Source organism: Macaca fascicularis, chromosome 14 (genome assembly GCF_037993035.2).
Source record: "Macaca fascicularis isolate 582-1 chromosome 14, T2T-MFA8v1.1".
Taxonomy (NCBI): Eukaryota; Metazoa; Chordata; class Mammalia; order Primates; family Cercopithecidae; genus Macaca; species Macaca fascicularis.
In genome coordinates this window covers 114842876-114869693 of record NC_088388.1, presented here as the reverse complement: position 1 = coordinate 114869693, position 26818 = coordinate 114842876, and the positions used below count along the sequence as shown (strand labels likewise).

General features: G+C 44.7%; 1 long non-coding RNA gene across 5 annotated transcripts in view; it reads left to right on the top strand.

Annotated features, from left to right (window-relative positions):
* LOC101866959 (uncharacterized) overlaps positions 1-20105 on the top strand; it is a 137424-nt gene extending 117319 nt beyond the window's left edge. For 3 of the 5 annotated variants that reach the window (XR_012422800.1, XR_010581015.2, XR_010581014.2), the window contains 2 exons: positions 9919-10119; positions 18575-20105. This is a non-coding gene — a long non-coding RNA (uncharacterized lncRNA). The remainder of the gene's footprint in view (positions 1-9918; positions 10120-18574) is intronic. The other 2 variants (XR_012422801.1, XR_012422802.1) reach the window with 1 other exon arrangement.
* Positions 20106-26818: the final 6713 nt, after the last annotated feature.

Here is a 26818-nt window from a genome sequence, read left to right as displayed (position 1 = left end):
GGACTGTCTCATAGCAAGCAGCAAGGCAGGAATCCGAAGGCACTCATTATTTGGCTCCTGAGTGAATGCAGACTGGGAAGCAAAAGAAGGTACAAAAAGATGGGAGGGAAACAAGAAGAACTGAGTCTGAAGGGAAGGGCTGGCCACCCAAATTGGACTGAGATAAATGAAGAATGTTCAGAGGTGGAGCTGGAGATGTTCCCAAGGCAAAATATGAAATTGAATAGCGAGAAAATATGTTTCAGAGAAATAGTCTCCTAACTCAGTGCTCTGCAATCCATGCTGTATATTAATATCACCTGAGGAGCATTTATGACCTACTGAAGCCAAGGTGCAGCCCAGCCAGATTTAATCAGAATCTCAGGATTGAGGTCTCAATACCATGATTATTTTTTAATTCCCCGGGTAATTCTAACATGTGGCATGTGGCTAGGGTTGGGAATCAGTGTCCTAATTTTGATCACTTACTTCTCTAACAGCATCTCTACCTGTCATATATACACACAGGCATTTTGCACTTGTTTTTGTTAAGGCAGAGCTGGTCATGACATTATCTAGTCTAAAGCTCTTCACGGGCTCTTCATAATTCTATAGGACAAAAAAAAAAAATTGCAATTCCATAGCATATAAAAAGCCTTTCCTGATTATAGCCTTCTCTAATTCCTCCTGGTTTTTGAGAGCCAATTGAGCATTTTTTCCCCCAGATTTGAGTTTAGTGATGTCACATTGGAAGTTTGAAATTAGCCATTAGCTATAGTATGTTTACACTATAGAAATTGGCATGCTAAAAATCAGGGTTCCCCCAACCCCACCCCAAAAAGCTGGCTGTTAAAATTTTACCACCTCATCACTGCTTTCTCTCACATTTTCCACATTGAAATGTTAGACATACTCTACTGAAATGTTAGACAACTTGAACTTTCTAGAACATGGCCTTTCAGAAGCTGTTCCTTCTACTTATAATATTTTTGTCTTTTTTTTTTATTAACCATGCACATTTCTATTACCCTTCAAGTCTCAATTGAAATATCACCCTCCCTGTGAATGCTCTCCCATCCACTCCAAGAAGAGTGGGTCTCTTCCTTCCCTGTTACTGCTACACATCATTGGTGTGATATTTAATGATTGTGTTTTGCTGCATGTAATAACCTGAATTGCTTGTGTACTTACATGGTGTTTTTCCCCATCATACTGTGAACCCCTTCTTGTCAAGGACCATCTCTCTGTCATCTTTGGATCTCTATTAACCTATTATAGTGCCTGGCATATAGTAGATACTCAATAATTGTTTCTTCAATGAATAAATGGGAGGATGAATGAATAAACCCATTGGAGGGGAATATTCAGAACAAAGAGCTTGGAGCAATACTGAAATGCCTCATTTTGGAGGGCATTTAATGCCAGATTTGGACTTCATTTTATAGTAAAAGGAGAACCACTGAAGTTTTTCTGACAAGCGAAGTGTCCTGTAACAAGCCATGTTTAGGATGTTTAGACTGACAGTGGTGTTCAGAGGGAACTGACTTCTCTCAGAGGAATCAGAGAAAAGAACTCTGGTCAAGGGGATCAGAAATTGAATAGGTGGAAATGTAGAGTCAGATGGTGGGCTCAGCAGAGGCACACCTACCAGTCACTGGCATCCTGGGGTGAGTATGGGGGAGAATTAATGTGATAGTGAGAAACCCAGAAATAATAACGAGAATTTGGTTTGCTTGCCCTGAAGAATAGAAAATGTAAAGACACATGATGGCTCTCTTCAAATCTTTGACAACTACTCCCGGGGGAACAGAAATTAGCCAATTTATTTCTGTATTCTGAGTTGCCCAGAGGTCAGATCTAAGACAAATATAAGGAAGACTTTTTTTAATCCATTAGACATGTCTAAAAATGGAGCAAGCTGCCTAAAGAAGTAGTGAGTACCTTGTCACAGGAAATGATCAAGCAGAGCAATTGGTAGGGTATGTTACAAAGGGAATCCAAGAATTAGACCAGGTAATTTTTCTGGCACTTAAGATTCTGCTGTTTTCTGCTGGATTCTGTCCCAGTGAATTTGAGATAACAGTGCAATTCTCAGGTACAGTGTCCAGGAGCTGGAGTTCCTGGACATAAAGCCAAGGAGACCTCTCAGGGACAAAACTGTACTCTGAGTGTTGGGTGCCCAAGCCCAGTACTGTTTACATTATACCATAGTTATCCCAAAGAAAACAGCCAGTGCCAAACAGTGTGGTGCTGTGTTGAGTCATCTCTGTGACTTTCCGAACACCAGGAGGGTGTCAGGAGGCCATGAAGAAAATGCCCTACAATAGCTTTCCTTCCCCTTCTTAGACTTAGAAGATGACCTCACTGTGTTTTCATCCAACAGTAGGGTGTTCCTCAAGTTCTCTCTTCTCCAGTGCAGGGTTTCTTCTGCCTTTACACCCTCAAAGGCCCTCTGTCTTGCGGTGACATAGTCCTCCACATGTGTTCTTGGTCCCATTTCCTTTCTTCACCATCTGGGATCTTCCTCCATCTCTCTTGGTACCCAATCTTTTCTTTTTACTGGTTCTAAACATTTATAATTATTTTTATCCTAGAACAAAAAAGTTCCTAAAATTACTACTCAGCCTCTATTCACTCAAATTTGTAAAGTGGACGCTTTACTCTTGCTGCCCTTGACCTTGGCCACATCCTTGCACCTCACTCCTTTCTTATAGTCCAACTTAGACCCCAAGGTGCTTTTCTGAGAGACAACCTTGTAACACAGCAGAAACAGGATGTGATTTGAGATCAGAAGGCTCGGATCCATTTCTGGATCAGCCACTTACTATCCGAACCTCCCTTTCTTCATCACATTTGTTATGAGCCTCAGATGAGCTAATAGATGAGGAAGACGTTTTCTCCCCACGAATTGAAAAGCACTGTACAAATGTTAGTGTTAGTGAAACTGTTGTCACAGAGATGATCAGTGATGTCTTTCACCACCTGCTTCAAGGGCCTTTGCTCGCTTCTCCATCTCATACTGTCTTGGCCACATTTGAACTTGCTGTGCCCTCCTTTGTGAAACTCTTTACTTCCATGGTTTCCTTTTCATTTGTTTCTAAGAAATTAACATCTCATTTCCAGTTTCCTCTCTGGATTCTCTTTCTGCCTCAACATCCACATTCCTATAAGTTGTTTTCCCTTTTCTGCTGTTCCTCCTTCACTTCCAAGTGAAGGAATAATCACTCTTCCATGGATTCAACTATCTCTTCTAGATGCATAATCCATTCACATTTATCTCCCAAGTTATGGTCCCTGATTTGAAACCCTGCTGGATTTCTCCTCTGGTTTTCCTGCCAGGATCTTAAACTCTTTATTGTTGTCACAAGATAAATCAATGCATCTTTGTAGAGCCTCTGACAAAGTGGTTTGAGAAGGCCAGAGACTGAAATATTATTGGCCAGCCCTGCAAAGGAGTGCACTTATCATCAGGGACCATCTCCCAAATGCCAATCAGAGAGAACAATTCCTTTCATGTAAACTTTATGTTGTAAATTATAGTATCTGCATGCCAAGTAGAGGATGGTAATATTAACTCCCATGAGTCTCTGGGTATTGCTAAAGCATTTTATGAATTGACAACTCTCCCATGTTATCCATCTCTCTGGGTTCTAGATTCTTGGTTTTGGAAACTGTCAATGGCCAAAGTCTATAAGCTGAGCTCCTGGGTCCTTCCCAAAGCCTCCTTGATGGGTAAACAAGGTGATCATCAAAACAGTAATAAGACCAACTCTTACCAGATTTTTTTTTCCTGGTCTGAGCCAAGGGAAACCACCCATGTAGTCCAACTGGCCCAGAAATTCTGTCCTTTTAATATTTTGAGTTGTATTAAACTATAAAAAATCCTTTCTTTATATCATAGCAAATACATGTGATCTATCTGTGTTTCCCTCTACTGGTCTCTCTATGTTAGTGGTAGATGTTTAGTAAATGTTAGTTTTCTTTCCCTATTTCCCTTTTCTCTATCAGACTGCCAGAGCCATGAGGGCAGGGACTTAGTATTTCTCAGTTTTGTACCCCTAATGCCATGCCTTATTCATCCAGCCATGCACACACACACACACACACACATACACACACACACACACAGAGTTAAATTGAGCTTATTTGTATAAAATATCTAGGTGGGTGGTGTGGGAATATCCAATTTTTAAATAGGATCAAGAAGGATAAGGTATGATGCCTTTTGCACTGACTGGTGGGGCATACTATACATATAATATATCATGGTTGTGTCTGAATGTAGCACTTCTGATTCCCAACCTGTAGCTCCAGAGAACCTTCTCTAGTCTCATCATCTTGTTGTCTGACCCCTTAGGGTTGACCAGGACCCAGTCCCTACTTGCCCCTCAGTATGGCCAGGTAACTGGCAAATGGTGGTGTGCTGGAGGCGGCTCTCATAGGCTAGTGAGGATCCATTGTACACATCTCTTCCCAAATCTGCATGAAGGGATATCACGTTGGCAGCTTTAAACTGGCAATGTGGGAGTATTTACACCATGGTAACTGGCAACCACTGAAAATCAGGGTTTTCTTTTCCCCCAGAGAGCTGGCTGTAAAACATTTACCGCCACACCATTGTTGTCAACATTATTCCTTGTTCATCTCTTTGTATGACTGGCTTCTTCTAATCCATAAAGTTCAGCTCAGATATCACCTTTTCTGAGAGATATTTTTATTCCAAGTTACCCCCACTCCCTTCACTTTCTATTATATCGTTCACTCTTTGCTTCAGAGGGTATATTTCAATCTGTAACTATCTTGTGCATGTATTTCGTGTACTGGTTTACTGTTCATCTTCCTCACTAGAAACCTTATCTTGTCTCATTCACTGCTGTATTTTCAGCATCCAGTGCAGGCTCAGGCACATAGTTTGTGCTTCAAAAATATCTACCTGAAGAAAAAATAAAAACAATAAATGATTCTAACATCTCAGTCATCAAAGATGAAAAATACAATAGTTTATATACTTGCGTGTGTCTCCCAGTACATTCTGAGTGTTTCGAGTTTGATTTTCAACGTATTCCCAGGACCTAGCCCAGTGCCTGGAACATAGTAGGGGATCATTAAATTTTGAATAAATGTAACATTAGGGACCAGCCAACTCATGCAAGTTTCCCTGTAACACCCCAGAGAACTCCATTCCTTCACCTTCATCGACAAGATAAAAACACTACTGTTTTCTTCTGAGAAAGCAAAACCTCAAGGCAGGAGTTTGTCCTCACCAGCACTGCTGGAAAGACTGGGGTGGCATCAATTTATCTTATCCAACCTGTATTTTTCTTCTCTGACTGGGTCAGAGCAATTCATTATGTCACCCTTAGGCAAGTCCCCTAATGGGAATGAGAGAGGCCATGGCCCCGTCTCTTCCGGTGGGCTGCAGCAGAGATAGCTTTCCTTGCATGGATGAATAGCTGTAAGCCACCTTTGCCCCAGCCTCCTGGAGAAGGCAAAAGAAGTTTTCTAAATGTTTTCCTGCCACGCGGATCACTGAATTATGCATGAGGCCAAACCTAGGGAACAGCAAATCGTGGGATGGAGGGAAAGTGTTCATCCAGAAAGGGAAATCGAAACCTTACTTGCCTCCTCCTCGGGATGGCTTCCCTCAATTGATAAGTAGTGTTATATTATTCCACATCTTTAATAGATTATCGATGCATTTGGCAATGATATAATCCTGGTGTCAAGAGTAATTCTTTCTTTTTAGTATGCTGCACTTACTACACTCAGGCGAGGCAGCTTGGACACAGAGCCTGGCTGGCTGATCCAAGTCAAATCAGTTAGATCCAGGACTTCTCTGGGCATTGATGAGCGGGATGAAAAAAAGATGCATATTCATGATTTGTCTCAAAAGCAGGAGAGACCATGAGACAGTGAGTCTACAGGAGTCTTCTGGTGATACAGGTGAGAAGGCCTGTTTCTTTCATCTTTGCATGAAAGATGCCAAGTATCTTGCCACCATGGCCATAGTACTCAATATAGGGCTGTGCTATCCACCAGTGGCAAGCTGTGCTGCTCTCAGCTGAAAAAATGGAAGGATCATCTTCATCTCAGTTGGTACTGCATTCCCAGCAATGTTTTCTCCCCTGTCTCAGTTCTTTTCCAATGGGTAGTCGTGCTTCTGGCCCAGAGGACGCCAGCCATTTCATAAGGCAGAAGTACCTCTAAATACCCCAAATTACACACTCAGGAGTGGAGTAGGGATGGATCTGGAATCTTTGGATATGGATCTTGGACAGACAACAAAATCCTTAAACTGAGCAGAGAGGGTCATCGAGGTCAGCTGCTTGCATCTCAAGAAATTGCATCTCAAGAAATTCCAGCAAACCTTGAAAAGCAGAGGAGGAGCAGCCTAGTTAAAGATCTACCAGCCAGGCTTTATATTATTCAGAAAAGCATGATCTTGCAATAAAAAATTCTTTTTCTGGAAAGTCACAACCTTCCCACTCACCTCCTGTATAGTGGAATGAGTATTGGAATTGAAGTAAGAATATATATATATATATATATATATGTGTGTGTGTGTGTGTGTGTGTGTGTGTGTGTGTTGAGTACTGGATTGGCCATTTTTCAAAGCTATGTGACCTTGGTTGCTTAGTCTCTCTTAACCTTATTTATTCCACCAGTCAAATGGGAACAATTGTAGATACCCTACACTACGCACAGTTTTGTGAGGGACAAATAAAATGAGATGATATAAATGGAAGCCATTTGTAGCCAAGTGCTATATGAACTTCAGGGACATTTGATCTGCCAGCAGCCTTCCCTTCTTCTAGGAAGTGTCCTCTTCTTCTTGGAAATGTTTATCTCCTAAAAGGAACCATGTGGTTTAAATAAAGGCTGCCATGTTGTTACTCCATGTTGGGTATCTTTCCAAAGCCAGGCCAGTCATGGCCACTCCTGTCCTAGCTGTCATCATTGAATGGGATGGCTCTGAGGTGGGCATCTAAACTCCAGTGAGGCATTCAGAACCCTTCCCCAAGGGTTTCCATCTTGCTATAAGAAGAGTGCGAAGCAGTTCTCTCTGGGGGTAGAAGCTGTGAGATGGGAGGCACGGAGGTTGTTGGTCGTTCTGTTCCCTAATGCACAGAGGAAGCCTGCTGCTGAGGGAGAAAATGAAGCTGCACAGAGAGAAAATGAACAGACAGAGATGAAACACAGAGTTACCACGATATATCTGGTTCAGATTTTCCTGTGGGTCCAAATGAATCCTTTCTTGTCCTATGGCTTGGAAGGATATTATTTCAGCATCCTTCAAATACGTTCCTCTTTTTGCCTAAGCCAGTTTCAATTTTATGTTTGTCACTTACAACTGAAAGAAGCTCCACAGAGAGGCAGTCATTCATTATTTTGGTTCTTAGTTCCAGGTGGGTCGTAGATCTCACATCCTGATCTCTCTGCCTTACTATTCACAGACCTCATTCTCCAAGGTCATTGCACTTGCCTTGTCCTTTATTCACACTGTGTGAGTTTTTCCCACGTTCCAGGGACCCTCCCAAGCTTCTGGGTCTGCATATAATCTAACAAAAACAATTGGATATTATCCTGAGGAAACTCACTCAAGTACCGTGCCTATAAAAGCACTTGATTAGAAGGCCAAGTTTACGTATTTACTCTGATGCATCTAATTATTTGTTTTATTTTCTATAGCATGCATTTATGTAGAAATTGTCAAATATTTTGTGGAATGGGGTAGGTTAGGCTATAACTCACTAAAAATTGCTAAGTTTTTACTGTCAGCTTAGAACTATTGGGAAAAAACAAAAATAAGACATGCCCCTGCCCTTGAAATGCGTATAGTCTTGCTGAGCAAACAACGAAAAGCTAGAGAACAAGTCAGAAAAATCAAACCTGGCAAATTATGAGACACAGATAAGTGTTTCAAACAATCACAGAAGGTAAGTCTTTGATAGACTAGGCTGTATAGGGTAGAATTCCTATGAGGTGTAATCTGTTGGAATTGTTTTGTTAGACCTACAGAGTATTTAATAGTTTTAAATTTGGTGCTCATTACTTAAAACCAGATTTCATACGTTGTAAAAACGTGTTTCTGGGCCAGGCGCGGTGACTCACGCCTGTAATCTCAGCACTTTGGGAGGCCAAGGCGGGTGGATCACGAGGTCAGGAGTTCAAGACTAGCCTGGCCAACATGGTGAAATCCCATTTCTACTAAAAATACAAAAATTAGCTGGGCGTGGTGGCATGTGCCTGTAATCCCAGTTACTTGGAAGGCTGAGGCAGAGAATTGCTTGAACCCGTGAGGCAGAGTTTGCAGTGAACCAAGATGGCGCCACTGCACTCCAGCCTGGGCGACAGAGCGCGACTCCATCTCAAAACAAACAAACAAACAAACAAAGCATGTGTTTCTGGTTTCTTTTGATAAATGGGCGGACTTGATAACAATTCTCACTTGACAATAACCAGCTGGGCTGGAGTAGCTGCTCCCTTCTTCGGCCTGAGCGGGAACGCTCCAGTTACCTGACTGGCTTCATACCTTTGGGTTCCTCGGACTGGTTCCCAAAAGCATTTGAATTTGCTACCTGAGGCCCAAGTTGGAGCTCAAAAGGTCCCAGCTCCCCAGCAGCCGAAGGAGGAACTTCAGGACCAACACCTATCTAAGGTTGCTGCCTACCTTGACAAGCACCCAATTCATTATTTTAAAAGTGTCATTGAAAAGCATATCCCACACCGGCAGGTCTAGGCTGCATTCACCCACCACGCCACAGGTGAACTGAAGTCAGGGACAGGCTTCTCTGTAGGAACACAGAGGTGCAGGAAGCCTTCCTCAAGTCATCAGCTACCCAACACCCACCACTCCGAGCCTCAGATTTTCTTCAGAGCCTCTTCCTTCTTCTTCTCCTTCTTTTTAATGTCCACATTTTTTTTTTCACTTTGTTGCATTTGAATGCAGATGATACAGAATGAAATTCCTTTGGCGGCTGTATGCGCGGGAGTGCGCAAAAGTATTTATGAATCCTAAATGAAGCTGGCTGCAGAGCCAAGGAGCTCCAGCAGAGCGCCGGCGTGTGTGCCCGCCGGAGTCTGATCTCTTACATGGGAAGCTGCGTTTGATATCTCATTTGTTGGCTGTGTTCCTCGCAAATCCGCGCGCTGTTTAACCCACTTTGCCACAGCAGAAAGAGACGCAGAAGAGGCTCGCTGAGCATGGGGAAGGCGGTCCCACAACACTGCCCTGGAATGGTCAGAAAACAAAGAAAGCCGTGGGGCGTGTGGGACGTGCTGCCACCCTCTGGCTGGGTGTAGCACTGCATCCTGCTGGACCAAGGAAGTTCCCCCATCCCGTGGAGCCGGGGCCTCCCTGCTTCTAAACCTCTCTGAGGTCTCAGAATTGCAGGCGAGTCTGGACCGAGTTGGCTTTTATTGGGGCTCTTAGAAAAATCTGTGCTTTCCCTCTTTCTGGTTTCATAAGAAACTTCTCTTAGGCAAACCAAGACCCCCCTCCAACCTTGGCCTAGGAGAGACACAGCATGTAGCTGTGGCTGAATCCGCCGCTTTCTGCTAGACATTCAGCCCACGCATGACAAAGACTTTGGCAAAATGCTAGCAATCAGAAACCTGCTCTTCATAGACATAAAAGAGTCGGGACATAGGTCTCCCCAATAATGATAGTCTACATGCATTAGCATATATTTTCTTGAGAAGCGAACTACCAGAGTAAGTCCCTAAAAGCAATTCATTCTATTTACAGCTTTTCTGAAGCCCCCGAGAGGGAATCATCTTGGAGCACTGCAGATACCACACTGAAAATAGTGAAAAACATTCAATTTAGAAACAATTTTATCTTGATTTATCTTTTTTTTTTTTTTTCCTTTGTGAGTCAGCCCACTGCTCTGCTCCTTCTCTTACCTAAAAGTGGTTCCCTGCATGCCTCCTCCCCAGGTCATGAGGACAGGAATCGTGGTGTGTCCCCACAATGTGGCCAGGGTAGCCAAGAAGGATACCCGATTTTGCCTCCTGGTGGGAAGGCCTCTGTCTCAGAACTGCAGAAGGATGAAGAGGGAGCCGGAAAACAGGAGCTGCACCAGGTGCAGCAGCAGCAGCACTGTTGCTTGCTACAATACACAGATTATTCTCCAGGAGGTAACTACAGCTCTTTAAAACACTGACAATGTGAATGTCATGTCCTATTACCCCATCCTCTGGGCTAATAATAAGATTTTGTAACCATGTCAACAGCAAGAGAAAGAGAGCAGGAAAGTATCCCTTTGATTACATAAAATGCCCAGGTACCTAGTACAGCCTTGTAAGTCACTCACTCATAGGTATGTGCTGCCTAAGAAAGGCATGAGGTGAGGCCAGGCCTTGCATCTCCAGCAAAGCCAAGGGTGCACCTGCAATCAGGGCTAGGTAAGTAGTAAGAACCTACTGTGTGCCCACAACGATGTTCAGAATCAGAAACAAACAGAGAACGGCCAGGTGCAGTGGCTCATGCCTGTAATTCCAGCACTTTGGGAGGCCAAGGCAGGCGGATCACTTGAGACTAGGATTTCAAGACCAGCCTAGGCAACATGGCGAAACTCCATCTCTCCAAAAAATACAAAAATCAGCCAGGCAGAGGTGCATGCCTGTAGTCCCCACTACTTGGGAGGCTGAGGCAGGAGGATTGCTTGAGCCCCAGAGGCAGAGGTTACAGTGAGCTGAGATTGTACCATTTGTACCACTCCAGACTGGGTGACAGAGCAAGACTCTGTAAAAAAAAAAAAAAAAGAAAGAAGAAAGGAAAGAAAGGAAGGAAGGGAGGGAGGGAGGGAGGGAGGGAGGGAAGGAAGGAAGGAAAGAAAGAGAAAAGAAAACCAGATAAATAAATAATAAAAATTCAGTTTCTGCTTCTGAGAGAAGTTAACAATTAAGTTAGAGATAAGCCCAAGTGTGGATTGTAAATACACTGGATTTAGACTCAGAAGACAGAAATCGAGATTCTCCCTCCTCCCTTAGCTGTGTGCTCTTGATGAGACAGTTTGTCTCCCTGAGCTTCGGGCTCCTCAGTTGCAAAATGTGGGTGATAATACCTAGTCCTACATGCCTCACACACTTCTCATGAGGATGAAATAAAAATGCAGTCATTTCTAAATCAATAGTGCAATCCTTTTTAAAACAAAAAAAAAATTTGTATGTGAAACTCTAAAATGAAACACAGATCAAGAGCTGAGCTGCTGTAGTTAGAGGGGGCAGGGACATAAGTGTGAGGCTTATATCCTGAGGGTGAGCCACCTCCTCAGCCTTTCTATGTTCCCAGAGTGGCCCTGGGGGCGCCCAGGAGTACCCTATAGCTCTGAGCAGCATAATGTGAGGACCAGAGAGGAAATGCTTTGAAATAATGTATTATTATAATTATCAAGAATAATACAAACTGGTCATTCACAGAGGTAATTGTAGAAATGGAGAGAAGGGAGAGATCAATGGGAGCTTCAGTGGTTAAATAGTAGTAGGACCCATGCTGCTCCATAGAGAATAGCAAGCATCTGGGTAGGCAGAGAGGAGTAGGGAGAGGATTCCAGTGGGGGGCATGGACATGAGCAATGGCATGGACATGAGATGAAAACTCATGTGTGCTCTTCAGGGACAAGGAAAGAGCCAACCTTGTGAGAGCAGAGCCTGTGTGTACTGTGGTGGTGGGGTGTGGATGTGCTTAAGGCTGGCATCTTTAGGGTCAACATGATTCACATTGGGACCCCAAAGCAGGTACTATGGGAAGCCTGAACCAGGTAGGAGTAGGCTCGTGGGTGCCTGATTCTATTGTAGCTAGGCTAATTCATTGGCTTGAACTCTACCTGTTTGCTGGAGTCAAATTTCCTTCATCAAAGGTCATCTACTAACGACGATCCTTTGCTTTGGACTCTGTGATTCCTAATTACCGTCTCACAGCTCTCCATGTGTCCTGCTTGTCTCTGTCACTAACTGATGTAGATGGAGGTGTTTGCCCCCAGATGCAATGGAAGCATCCCCCTGAAAGTCCGTTTACTCAGAATTTCAAGTCTTCCTATACCCCCCATGGGACACACCCACTGAGGTACCTCTTTAGGTCCTTGTGCCCCTGGGAAGGGCTGTCCGGCCTGGCCTTCTCTGCTGAATCCTCTCAGTCCCCAAGGATGACTGACCTTCTCTGCTTGTCTCAGAACACCTTGTTGTCTTGTCCTCTTTGAAATGCCTGACAGCAGCAAATGCTTGGGTCTAAAAGCAAAATAATGAAATCAAATGAAAGCTCCCCAATTTCTCAGCTGCTTGTCCTTGGTCTGGTGTGGTGTACGGCATGCATTATTCAGAGAGAAGCAGCTGCATTACCTGAAGCAGAAATTCTGTTTTTCAGGCACCTGTCTGGAGGGATGGCTGGAGTGGAGCTGATGGCACTGCCCAGGAGCCTGGGAGTGCTTGGTGGTAGAGGAGAGTCCAGCTTTTGCATTGCATTTGAGGAGGTCGTCAAAGTAGCTGCCTAGTCAAGAGAAAGGTCACTTTAATAAGTGAGCCCAGTTTGAGAGAAGGGAAGCCCAGACAGTCCAGACATCTATGAAGGGAGCCCGCAGGAAAGATTACAGGAGAACGTATGCAGACTCTCTGGATGAAGGGGCTTCTAGTTGTTCAGAAGACCCCCAAATATATGGCCTGTACTGCAAATCATCCCCCACGAATGCACCAAATACATGAAGATAATATGAATAGGACATAGAATATCTTCTAAATAAGAAAGGTATGAAAATCCATGTGGGTGTGTATGGAGTGAGAAGGACAGGGTCAGATTCACGGTAGTGGATTGTACTGTTGCTCTAGGATATTCACTTTTTCCCCTTGAGAGCATTGTGCACCCATGCTGCTTCCCTGTGGCTTGTGGTGGCCTTTAGAAAATGGAGTATATAGCCGGGCACGGTGCCTCACACCTGTAACTCCAGCACTTTGGGAAGCCAAGGCAGGCAGATCACGAGGTCAGGAGATCCAGACCATCCTGGCCAACATGATGAAACCCCATCTCTACTAAAATACAAAAATTAGCTAGGCGTAGTGGTGGGTGCCTGTAATCCCAGCTACTCAGGAAACCGAGGCAGGGGAATCACTTGAACCTAGGAGGCGGATATTGCAGTGAGCCGAGATAGCGCCACTGCACTCCAGCCTGGCGACAGAGCAAGACTCCGTCTCAAACAAACAAACAAACAAACAAGAAAATGGAGTATATTCCACGCCCCCACCTCCTGCCCCTGTGTGCCAGCTCCCCACACCCTTGTCAAGCTTGGCCATGTGACTTACTTGGATTCATGGAATATGAGTCAGTTCAGAAGCTACAAGGAGTATGGTGTGTTCGGCCATTTCTCTTGCTCAGTTCTTTCTATCGTCAGATCAGCAGGTCCCAAATTAGGGGCTGCCCTTTCAGCCTAAGTCCCTGAATGAGAGGACTCATGAAGCACATCTGCAGCTGCCAACATGCTCTGTGAACAAGAAATAAATGCTTGTAAGATATAAGCCACTAAGATTTTAGGGGTTGTTTGTTACCATAGCAAAACTGGCTAACATAGTTAATGTCAATCAATGATGAGGAAATTAATCATGTCTGCCTTGAGTTAAGCTTTTTTAAACTTGATTTGTTTATTTAATTGATTGTTGTCATCTTCACTTGGGGTGAATAGCATTGATAAATAAGAGGGGCTGTTTGCTTTAATGAATCCTTGGGGGAGTGTTGTTGATTTTTATAGAACACACATATTAGAATTTGACAGGTCCTATGGCTGGGCGTCTAGCTGGGTTTCCCTTCATTAGTGGTTGATGAGGTCTAAATGTAGCATAGACTTGGCCGTTTTCTGTCCTCAACCTGTGCAGAACACGTTCCCACTAGCCCTTCCCTGGAATCCTACCTACTTTGTGTGCACCGCCTTCTTCAACTCCAATTCAGCGACTATTTAATGAAGCTCTCAGTATGCCCTGGGTCTTGGGAGTGTATCTCCATTATCTCATTTGGTTCTCCCAACAATGATAGGAGGTGTTATTGTTGCCGTAGTTCATTTAGGTTGCTATAACACAGTGCCTTTGATTGGGTAGCTTATAAACAACAAAAATATATTTCTCAAAGTTCTGGAGTCTGGGAAGTCTAACATCAAGGCAGATTTGGGGTGTGAGGAACGCTCGTTTCCTGCTTCATAGATGGTGCCTTCTCGTTGTGACCTCACGTGGCGGAAGGGGCTATCTAACTTATTGGGGATTCTTTTGCAAGGGCACTCATGGCAATCATAAGGGCTCTACTCTCATAACTTCATCACCCCCCAAGGGCCCCATCTCCTAATACCATCTCCTTGGGAGCTCACATTTCAACATGTGAATTTTGGAGGGACATGAAGATTCAGGCCATAGCAATTGTTACATAGCTTTTGAAGAAAGCAAGGGTCCCAAGGGTCACCCAAGGGCACAAAGTTGGTAAAGGGAGATAAAGACTTTGACCTAGATTTCTTTATTTTTAGCCTAGTGCTGTCATCACCACACCAAGCCACATGGATCGAAGGTGTTCTGTGTCAGCTTAGTGTCTAGGATCAAATTTGCCAAAGTCTCGGGGACATGGGTTCATGGGCTCGTGGTAGGAAGGTAGGATGGAAGACAAGACCCTTTGTACCTTATACATTTATATTACAATGTATATTTTATTCCCCAACATAAATTCATTTAAATTCTATTCCTAGGACAGGCAGTCCAACAAGTTATGAGACTGAACTCTAGGTAGGTCCCACTTTTTGGGTGGGACTTCTGTGTCCTCTTGGAAGAAAAGCATTAGTGAAATTAAAAATAGATACCTCTGGAAGACAGCCAGTCTCCAAGGGGACTGTAATCATTGAAGAACATTCCCACTTTCAATTCTCTGAGAGTGGCAAGGGTGTTGTATTAACAACAACAACAACGATAATAGAACAATAGCTGTTGTGTCAACAAATATTTTACAAAATGCTTTCATATAAATTGCCCGTCTGCTGCTTGAGAAGGCCACTAAGATCCCCTTAAATGTACCCTGTCACCAGGCTGTTGACTGCCATCTGTCTGGGACTCAAGAATTCCAGGAGCAATGATGTTGAACTCCCCCTACTGCTGGGGTACAGATAGGCAGAGGCAAAGAGGCAGGCAATAAAGAGGTGAGCTTGTCCTTGCATTCCCATTCTTGTTTGGAAGGATTGAAAGATCCTCTCCATGAGCCTAAAAGAAGAGTGTTGGGTAGAAGACTCCATCAATACAAATATCACTAAGGCCTGGGTTAATATTAGAGGCTTACTCTCAACATACTGGTAACGATGTGCTGGTTCTATTGCATAAAGTCAGAAATACCTTATGCTGACCCCAGGACTCCTCCAGCCCCTCTCAGATAGAAATCAGTAGGGGGCAGTCCTAGCAGGACTTCATGGAGTCATCTAATTTCCCTCTTGCCTCTAGAAAAATAAAATGCCCCCTTGATAGGCTGGGAAGCCCGGCAGCAACTAAAGAGGCCTTTCCCTGTCCCTTGTACCATCAATTGACTGAACTATAGATTTGCCCTGGCTTCTTACAGGGACTTAGGGAGAAAAAGCAGTAGTTCTCGGTTTGCCGCTATATGACTCCCATACAATTTCAGCTCTTGGGAAGTTTTTGTGGGATCCACTATTTTCTCCCCAGCCAGCTGAATTACAAACCCATCTCCTTTAGGACAAAGGGGTCCCAGCAAGAGGGTGTGGATGGCCCAGCACATGCTCAAGTTCATCACTAAGAAAAGTAAGTCTAACACACAGCCGTGGGATGGAAGTCATATCTATCTGAGAAGGGTCAGCATGTTCCCTGGAGTCTGGCCTCAGGTCCTGCAAAGGGAAGGGTTTGAGAATGGACCTTGGAACAGCCAGATTTCCCCACTCAATGCAAACGAGAGAAAGAGGGGTGGAACATCTTGCTGTCTCTGGTTGCTTTCTGAATTGAAGCACACAGCCTGGAATGTTCTTCTAGAGTGGTGCTGAGGGCCTGAAGAAATGCATGGGTCCTACTGACTGTGCCCTAGCCCCTCTCCTTGGTTTTTCTGGACTGGGGGTCCACCCAGTCCCCTTGTTCTAGGTTCTGAGTACATCTCCTTCTAAGCTTCGTCACCCTGACATCTGCATTCTGGCCCACCCCTGCAGACTGACACGGTCAACAGAAATGAGGCACGCTCTTTGAAGAGCTATGATTCTTTCCTTGTGTAAGCTGCTTTGAGATCAAGCAGAGAATCACACATAGACCTGGTTTGTGAGTGTCTCACATTCTGAAAGCCTCAGTCTCTGAATCCTGATCCCTTTCCTTTCCACCCTCTTGTTTCCTTGGAATCCCGGGGAGTAAACAGGTAGCTGTCTGTTATACTGCCCCCTGCCGCCTGGCCTGCTCCCGCTGGGGAACCCCAGCTCTGCCATACCCCAAGTCTCAAGCTCTCTTCTGAGGGTTTCTTATGCATGGGTCTTTGTGCCAAACTCACCCTAGGCCTAACCTATCCTCTCGCGACAGCTACAGGACCAGGAGCAGGCCTCAGACCCCAGGGTAGCCAATTTCCAGCCCGCCAGTGGTCTGTGTGTCAGTCAGGTTTTAAACCTTCCCAGCGAGTGGTGGCCAGTCCCAGATGGTGACTAGCCACATCTGTCGTGCTCTCCTTCAGAAGTCTGAATGTAAGAGGTACAGAGATTTGGCTGCTGAGTTCCTTGGTGATGGTAGAAGCCAGAGAAGCAAATGCCGAGAGTCGCCCAAGCTCTTCTGTGGAGGGATTCTAGGTCAGGGACAAGGCCTGCTGCTGGTGGCATGATCTGCTGACCTTGTCTCAAAAGCTGGTTGGCCCCTGAGCGGCTCCCAGGCCTGGTTTTTCATCAGGCTGCATTCCTGTGTTCTTGCAACAATCTCAGCAGCCTGAGTATATTTCTTTTTTCTTGAACCTAAAACTCACACAGAGAGCATCGCTGAGAAACCTGGATTTAGAAGGAAGAGCAAAAACAACTCATCAGAGCTTACATGGGCTCCTGCCAGTCTATTTCTTTTTGTGCCCCCTGTGACATAATCTGGAGCCTGTCTGAGCAACCCATCTGGGTCAGGTTGAGGGGTACGTCTGGCCCTGCCTTGAAAGCAATGATCTGTGGGAGGTTTGAAGGACAGCAGGGGAAGAGGCCTTGCCTCTGCTGTTGTGTAGCAGATCCAGAAGAGGTCGAAGAAGGCCAGCAGGGTGGGAAGGGCTCCAATCCAAGAAGATGGCCCTTTCCCCTTCTCCAGCCACTCGAAGCAGAGGAAGGGGAGAGGTGGGAGAGCAAAGTGAGGATGGTGAGAGTTGTGGTGGGGGCTGGGGTGGATGTGGTAGATGGGAGAAGGGAATAGGGTCCCAACCTCCCCAGGTCTCTGACTCTTGGCTCGGGCCCAGTCAGACAGTGGGGAGATGCATTGAGTGGGTGCCCAATGTTGGGCTGTTCTTCTTGCCTCTAAATTTGGCTTCTAGTCTGATGTCCTCACTTCACCCTCTCTGCAGCCAGAGCTGAGTCCCCCCCACCCCCGCCGCCGCCCCGCCCCTGGGGAAGAAAGGAGCTTTGTCTGCCCCAGAAGTCCAGCATGCACAGCAAATGGAGAGGCAGGGGCTTTGAAGCCCACCTCCTTCAGGAAGCTTTCTCCGCTTAATTGCAGCAGGATGCTCTTTATTCTAAGTTGTACCACCAGGGAATGTGAGTTGGACTGCCCGACCAGGAGGACAGGAGCCCTGTCAGATTTGCTTAGTGACTGTCCCGAATGCTTAACACAATGTTTAGTCCAGGGAAGGGACTCCCTAAATACTCATGGAAGGAAGAAAGGAAGATATCATTTCTTTTTAAAGCCAAAGTGCTTTTATTTTAATACACAACTTCCAGTATGTACAGGTAGATAGCAATGAACTGTGATGGAGGAATGGGAGAGGGTCCATGACTCTGCATCTGGGCTCCCTTTGTTTCTCTGCCACTGTCTCTAAGGAATCTCTGCATCCACATTCAGAGCCAAACCCACCCATTTTTCCAAATAAAGAAACTGAGGTCCCAAAGGCCTGTCTAAGCCAGAACAGGCACCCAGGCTATTGTATTTGTGCTCTGTGGAGACGATGAATTCACACAGGGTAGGTGCACAGAAGCATTGGATGAATGAAGCATTGGAGGGAGGGGGCAGGAGAGGGGGAATTGTTGATTCCCAGGCTGTGTGGGCCTGGCAAGAGTCATGAGCAACACCCGTGAGGAAGGATGCTGCACCAGAATCAAAGGCATTGTATTTAAATATTCCCCAAGTCATTTTGTGTATTTAAGTCTTAATTCATCTCCTCTAAATCTCTCCCGCTACATTAATGTGACGACTTTGACAGAAGATGAATAACATTATTAAAGAAGCTTGTGAGCAAATTTCACTCATAAAAATCTCTCATCCACTCACGTGCTCTGCAATGCTCACTCCATGTTTGTTTCTGTTGACTTCCCAGGTGTCTGCTGCGCTGGGCCTCGGGTTGCTGCAGGAAGTCTGTGGGAGGGTCAGAGGAGGGAGGAGGATGCATTTCACACCCACTCTTAAATCTTTCCCTTTCGTTAAGAAAATAAATACATCATTTGAACCAAGAGTCTCCAGGAGTGCCAAGATTCAGGCTGGAGAGAAGGAGAAGGCAACGCAGAGCCTGCTTCAAGAAAAGCCTCCAGCAGGTGCACGGAATGGGAAGCACACACAGCAAGTAACCAGGGAGGGTGTCCTCCTTGGTGACCCGCAACTCAGGAGAGAAGGGATCCTAGCTACAAAGTCATCTTCTGGGGATTCCTCCCAACTGACGCTTTTCAAAATGCTGGCACAGGCCCAGCTGGAGACAGCTTTGGAAGCTGCCATCACATCCTGTTCCTCCTCCCAGAGCCCTGCTTGGCCTCGCTGGCTGGGGATTTATGCCCCTCTTTGCCAAGCCGCCCTGATGAATCGCTTCCAGGATGGCAGCGAAGTCAATGGTATTCATCTCACCGATGTCTCAACCTTCTCCTTTAAATCATTGCTCATGTTGGCAGCCGTTTGTTCTCTCCTGACAGCCTGGCCCAGGCCTGGCTGCTCCATTAGTGAGACTCCCAGCCAGAGAAGAGCCTGCAGGGCTTGGCAGGGACTAGAGGAGCCTCTGAAACCTTTCCCTCAAATGCCATCCCTTCTTTACCTGGCCAAGCTTTCATTTGGTCACCTGAAGTCTGGGAAGCCAACCCTAGAGCCCTAAAGGATTCCCGTCAGGCACACCTCTCACCTATCACTTACCGTATTATATAAAAAGTATCTGTTGATATTACCAGGCTATTAGTACTTCTAGGCCATGGACGTGCATGCTTCCTCTCAGTATTCCCAATGCCTAGTGGAGTGCCTGGCTCATAATAGGTACTCAGTGACTGTTTGATAACAAACTGTTTAAATTGTGGAGTGGATGCAACCTCTTTGGAAAACTCTCTGGCAGTCTCTGCTGAAACTAACCATACCTATGCTGTATGACTCACTGGAGCTTATATCCAACAAAAATGAGGGCTTGTGTCTACCAAAGACATGTACAAGAATGTTCATGGCAAACTTATTCCTATAGGCCTAAACTAAAAACTGCCCAAATGTCTATCAACAGTAAAATAGCCAAATAAATTACAGCTATGTTTATTCAATGATTCGATTGCATTTGTGTTAATGCAGCAATGAAAAAGGACAAAGTACTATTCATACAATATGGATGAATTTCACATTTAAAATGTCAAACCAAAGATGCCAGATACAGAAGGGAATATAGTGTATGATTACATTTATAAGAAATTCCAAGACATGCAAAAGTTATCTATGATAATTAGAGGTCAGAATAGTTATCTTGGAGGGGTGGATAGTGATAGTGGTGGTGGTTATTGACTGGGAGGAGATATGAGGAAGCCCTCTAGGGTATTGGAAATGTTCTAAATTTTGATCTGGGTGGTAGTTATACAGGTATACATATACAGTATACATATGTAAAATTTTTAGATATACAGTATACATATGTAAAAATTCATTGGGCTATACACTTATTACCTGTATACTTTACTGTATGTAAGTTAAATCTTATTAAAGATGGTAAAGAAAATCTGAAATGGCTCTCAATCATTTTGTAATCTGTGCCTCAATGTAGTCTCACACTACTGCGTATCTAAAACTAAACAAAACTATTACATTGAGTTGTCTCTATGTTTAAGATTATGAAAACAATTGACAAATGCATGTGCATTTTTTTAACTACTCAAGAGAATGCCCTCTGGAAATGTTAAACATATCACTCCCCGCTTCCCAACACCCTGAGTGCAAATAATCACATTCAAGAATATTTACTTCTTAGCACAAAAGAGATTCATTGCTTCCCAAGACCATGTCTCATTAGAGTGAGATTATAGGAACTAAGAATTAGTAGCTCATAAAGATACAGGAGTTAGGAGGGGTAGGAAGCTGTCATAGAGGAGAAGCAAAGGGGGCTTGTGTCCAAGAACCTCAGCATCCTTGAGAGGTCTGAATTCAAGGTCTGTCCCAAGAAGAGCAAAGGGCATAGAACATCCCTTATCTTATCTCAGCTTAGTTCCCTGAAAACTAAGCCATGTATGCCCTGTGAATCAGATGCTCTTGGATATACATGGGGCTGACAGCTTGAACCACTGCAATCAGTTTGGGTGAAGACAGGAGCTATGTGGGAACAAAGGGGACAAGGTGTCAAAGCCAGGTCCAAAGACAAGCGCTGGCACTCAGGAATGGTAATAAATGGAGCAACAAAGCTGCCAACAGCTCCTTGGCCTTAAAGCTTCAGCCTGGGAGCAAAATTCAAATATCTCAAGAAAGAGATCTGATTGGCCCTGATTGAGTCAGTTGCCTGTCCCTAGACCTATGTAGGCTGAGACCGGAGAGCAAGACCCGGTATTTTAAATGGCTGCTCCTGCATTAAACATGGGGACAGTGGATGCTAGGTGCTAGTGAATGGGCAGTTTCCTTAAAGGCAGGACTGAGCAGAGGCAATACAATAAATAACCTTTATAAGAAACCTAGAAAGCAAGTGGTTCTTTCTTATCTACAGTTGTAGGCAGAATCAGATAAACATTATTTTCCCCTAACACTGTGCCCATAAGATACCTATACTTGGTTGATGTAATCTATATATTAACTTCTGTTATGGTGAGAGTTTGTTCATAGTTTGACCTTGTTTTGTTTCTTCAGTCTGTTTGCCATTTGGCACCCTGATACCTCAATCTTGTTGTTTTGATAATTTCTTGCCTGGATCCAGCATTCATTTACTTCAATCAGCTCCTAGGTGTTGAGTCTGCATTCCAAACTCAAGGGTATGATGGTGGAAACTTGACTGCATATTGTTGAGTTGCTGATACCATCTTGGTAGGTGAGGAGTTTCTTCTTGGGTAAGCCATCTAACCTCTTTAAGTCTGATTTATCTTCAGGTACAAATCAAATAATATTAATGTAAAATTCTATCTGCCGTCTTCATTACATCCCTTCATGTGATCCTCACAACAATTCTATGAGATGGGCAGATATTTGTTATTACAACTCTTTTCTTATATTTGAAGAAAATGAGACCAAGAGAGGTCAAAAGAGTTGCTCAAAGTTATAGATACCAGAGGTAAGTGGTAGATTTGGGATTCAAATTCAGGTCTTCTGATTACAAATCCTCTATTTGCCTAAAGATGGAATGTTGAGCCAAGCAAGTGACTTGTGAGATTCCTTCCAGATTTAAAATCTATGATTCTATGGAAGATAACAATATTAAGGCAATATTAGCTAACATTTATTCAGTGTTTTCTATGTTACAGACACAATTCTAAGCATTCTATACATGTAGCTCATTTTATTCACATAATAACCTCATGCTGTACATACTATAGTTATGACCATTTTATGGATGAGAAAACCAAGTCATAAAGAACCTTGCCCAAGGTTAAATAGTGAATAAGAGGTAGATCTAGAATTCTAATGCAGACTTTCTGGTTTCAGAGCCTGGGTTCTTAAACCCTACTGCCTCCTAGGGTGATAAGAGGTGGACAAGGGAAACTCCCTTTAGAATTCTCAAAACAATAGGGACTGTCTGCTCTGTGTCCGCAGGATTACATAGCAGAGCCTCATTGAAGGTTTGACAAATCCTACCAAGGGGATCCAGGGCTCCATGGGAGGGTGATATAGCACTAAACACCTCCAATAATTAGGATGAGAGGTGGTACAAGTTGAAAGGAGAGGAGAAAATGCACTTAAACAGCATACACTATGAGGAAGAAGGCAAGAAGTGCAGCATGGATTTGGTGGTTCCAACAGGATTTGAATACTCACTGTGTGTTTGAGTGTGGGTAAGTGGCCTAACACTGCTGAATCTCAAGTTCCTCATCTGTAAAATGGGAATAACAATAATCCCAGCCTCCTGGGTCTAAGGTGAGGATGCACATGAAGTACTTAACACAGTGTAGAATATCCTAAGTGCTCAATTAATGTGTGGTAGCTAGAAATGTTAGATTGGATGAAAGATTAAAGCAAATGAAAATCCCTTGGCCATGCAGCCTTGTCTTCAAGGAGCTTGCATTCCAAGAGGGGAAGTAAGCCAGAAAAAGAGCATTTGTTGGGCATTCCTTTGTGCTTCTCAGAGCAAAGAAGTGCAGCTTGGAATGAGAACTGTTTCAGTCCAGCCAGGAGAGGTAGCAATGGGACCTGGAGGAAACTAAGACACCGAGTACTGTACTCTTAACACAAGGAAAGCGTTTCCCTCTCCATACCCCTGGATAAGACAAAGTCACATCTCTTAAGGAAGGAGCCTCAGTTAACATCCTGGTAACCAAGTTGGTTACCTTGAGCAGGTGAGTTACATTCTCTGATGCACAGCATGAGGATAGGAGAACAGGTACCTAGGGCTCTAGTCCAGAGCCTGGCACACAGGAGGCACGATGTCCCTTTTTAGGTGGCCGTTAGTATCATCAGCAGTGGAGACATTACAGTGATGCCATGAAACATCTGGGCCATCCCTTTCCCTAAACCGGAAGGGGCACTATACCTGCTGCCCTTCCCCATCCACCACAAAGAGTAAACCTGCTGAATCTTCCTTCCCCAGTGCTTGGATCTGAAACCTTAAGAAATTCTTTCTTCTTTACCCTACAACCCAGTAGGACACACCAAATATAGCAGAAATCGTACTGTAATTAGAGCCGGTTGAACTAGGCTTTGGGTAATTCACTCAATATCTCTTGAGCTTCCGTTTCTTCATCTATAAAATGAGAAAGACAATTTTTGAAAGGGTAGTTGTGAGAACGAAAGTAGATATCATTTGCAGAGATTGATGGTCAAGGTTACTTGAATCTGCCATGAATCTGGAGGGGTGGGCTTTCTTTACCTCCTTATCTCAACCCCCTGTGTGTGTTTCCTTCATGCCCTAAAAGAACATAGCACTGGCTGCATGCAGCATATTCTTGTTCTACACAATGGGCACACTCAGGGCTTGGCCTCCGCATATACACATGCACATATGTACACACACACACGAATGCATGGCACATGGGCATCTCCAGTTCATGCCCCCCTGACACATACGTGCACTGTACACAGACATCTCCAGTTCATGCATGTGCACACACACACGCACACACTCACACACGGTATGGCTGTCGTGTGGCGAAATAGCAGCAGGAGGAAATTCCCCCGTCCTCTCTCCCTATGTCGCTTTGTTCTGCCTGCACAGGCAACAAATTAAAACAAGAACCCCCCACCGCCCAGAGCTGCCTGGGCTTCTGCCACATCGGCTCTAATAATAGCCGAGCAGAAAGGCCCCCTGTCCGTCAGGCCCAGGAGCCAGGAGGCAGCGCTTTTCATTTGCAGCCAGAGAAGCGGCTGGGAGCTTTCGCTGTGTTTATTTGGTGTGACTTTGGGGCGATTATATATTGTTTCTTGTCCTCTCTCTAAGTGCTTCATCAGAGGTGGGGGGAGAACAAGGGGTGAAGGGGCAGTAGTGGGAAGGAAAGCAAAAAAGAAATTCAGCTTCCTGAGAAAACACACACACGGGGCGCTCCGTCAATGCAAGCACCAGCATACAGCAAAATTGAACTTTCCCTGCCTCACAGTGGTCTTTGAAAGCATTCAATTATCTGTCTGCACCTATAGAAAATGTTAGGGATTGCTTCCAGAAGCCTTTAAAAGGGTCTATACATAACAGAGGCGCGCGCACGCACACTCTCAGCGGCAGGCTGAAAAACAACAACAATCTATTCATTTACCTTTGAAAAAGCCAAAAAGGTATAAATTCTGCCCAGAAATCAATCTTCCTCTCTCTTTCTTTCTTTGTCTTTTGCCACATCCCTTCCCCAACTCTCACTCTGTCACATGTTTGTTTATTTATTTTTAAGCTAAGGCCACAGAAGGAGCCGAAGAAGGCAACGTTAATGCAGAGGAAAGAAGCTGAGTTTATTTTGCTGGAAACACTGGGTGCACTCAGGCAAAGCAAAGGCTCCTCAAACTGGTTCCCTGCAGGTCTCCCATTCAAATGGAATGCATTTTCATGGCACACCCACTGTGGCACAGTGCCAAGCACTGCAGTGGATGCCACCTTACTGGGTTCTCCAAATGAATCTTTGAAGTGCATGGTGTTCCTCCCACTTTGCACATAAGGAAAGTGAGGCCCTGTTCAGATCTTCTGTCTCTCAATCCAGATTTCTTCCTAACTACACCATTTTTGTCTCCTTCCTGGAAGGGACACTATGGTAGGCTCAACAGACCATGTCCAAAGTTACCAACAGCCACAAAAGGAAGCTGGTTTGGTGGACAATGTTTATTAAAGGCTGAGGAACACTGTGATGAAAATAAAGATGAAGATGATGATGATCAGGATGAAGTATAGGGAAAAATACTGACTTAGAAGGTGAATGCCTTAGCTACTAATCTCAGCACGACTACTTACAGCTGTGTGACACAGCAAAAGTCACTTCACCTCTGTGTGTCTTCAAGAGGTTGGACGAGATCAATGGTTTATCCTTAGCTAGGTCTCTAAGGATACCCCTGCTCCCTGCATGGGCTCTGGGGTAAGTGGATGGAACTTAGGAATCTGTTTCTACCAGAGAAGCCCCTTTTAAAATACCTAGTTCATGTCTTGCAGTTCTGCACGATGGTTTGTTAGAAGAAAGACTCCTACTATTAACACGATGAGACCCAAAGGCTCTTCCTGTGAGAAGATTTCATGATGTGATGGTGTCATGGCATTCAGAATCCAAGGAGCTCACGCCTCTCTCAGGACCTCAACACCACAGAAAGCAATGGCAGAAATAACTTGTGCCTAGATAAACAGCTTGGTGGTGAGCACGGAGAGGCTGTACCCCTCATATTGCCACTGAGGCAGGCTGGGGAGACACAGCTGGTGGGATGAATCCAAGACAGGGATCTTGAAGGAGAGCTGAGGGCCTGAGACTGGTGTAGCCATCAAGAAACAAGGGATACGTCAGTGAAGGGGTGACTGGAGTCACAGAAACTGGATGGGAACTGGAGAACTGGGTCAAAGTGGGGCTGGCTGAGAAGAAGCGGGGAAGATGAGGGAGCAGCGCTGTGAGTATCATGAGCATTTATTTGTCCACCTTTATGGGCAGGCGGAGCTCAGAGGGTCTGGCTTAGGAAGGTAGGGTCATGATGATCAAAGGGCCAGTTGTAAAGACCTGGTAGTGCATGCACTTCTCACCCGTGTCCCACTATCCCCTGTGGACAGAAATCCTGGACAAAGCAGAGCATTCTCTGTTCCCAAGTGTGTTTTGTAAGGTGTTTAATGAGCCAGTCAATTCCAAATCTCTCAGAGCAGATGCAGTTCATTACATTTGTATGATCAAGGGTCTAATACTGAACCACAAAATCACAGGTTTGCAGCAGTTTGGCACCAAGAAATCTTACAGGTCAGTTAGCCCAACTCCACTACCATCCAAAATCAGGGCTAGATTTTGGGGTCAGCTTGCATTTGGAACACACATCTCAGAGCAGATGGGATGGGCAAGATGGACTGTTTCCCAAAACTGGGCCAGTACCTGGGAATGATCACCTGAAAGCGACACTCATAGTTCTCAGCTTTGAATTATTTTTACTCACACTAGTTTGGTGAGATTGCTGGGAGGACTGATTAAAACCCAAGCTTGTTCAACCCACAGCCTGTGGGCCACATGTGGCTCAGGGCGGCTTCGAATGTGGCCCAATACGAACTCATAAACTTTCTTAAAACATGGAGATATATATATTTTTTAGCTCATCAGCTTTAATACAGCTCATTAGTGTATTTTTTGTGTGTGGCCCAAGATAATTCTTCTTCTTCCAATGTGGCCTAGAGAAGCCAAAATACTGGACACCCCTATTAATATAACTTATTTTGTTCATACCCATACATATCTAAAGGACTAATAGAGAAGGGCTTTTTTTTCCTGGAATTGCATTCAGAAGACAATATCACTTTTAAGTTTTCAGACTTTTTATATCTATTGTGTGTAAGGTACCAAAGGTGTCTATCAGTAAGTATTATTAGTCCCACCTTATAGATGAGTAAACTGAGACCCAGGACACACAGTGACCTACTCAGTTATTCAATGAGTTCAGGGCCAAACTGGAGCTGGAGTTCAGTCTCTCTCTTACACCCAGCTTCCCTCACACAGCCCACCCCTCAGCAGCACCCCCATCTGCTGGGCTCCCTATTCTGACCTCCAGAAATCTTCCGACCCCAGGGCCCAGCTTTAAGCATTGGGGAACTAAGGGTAAACGAGAGAGTGACTTCCCCATGGCGTGTAACTTGTCGACCAATTTGAAGAGCATTTTCTTG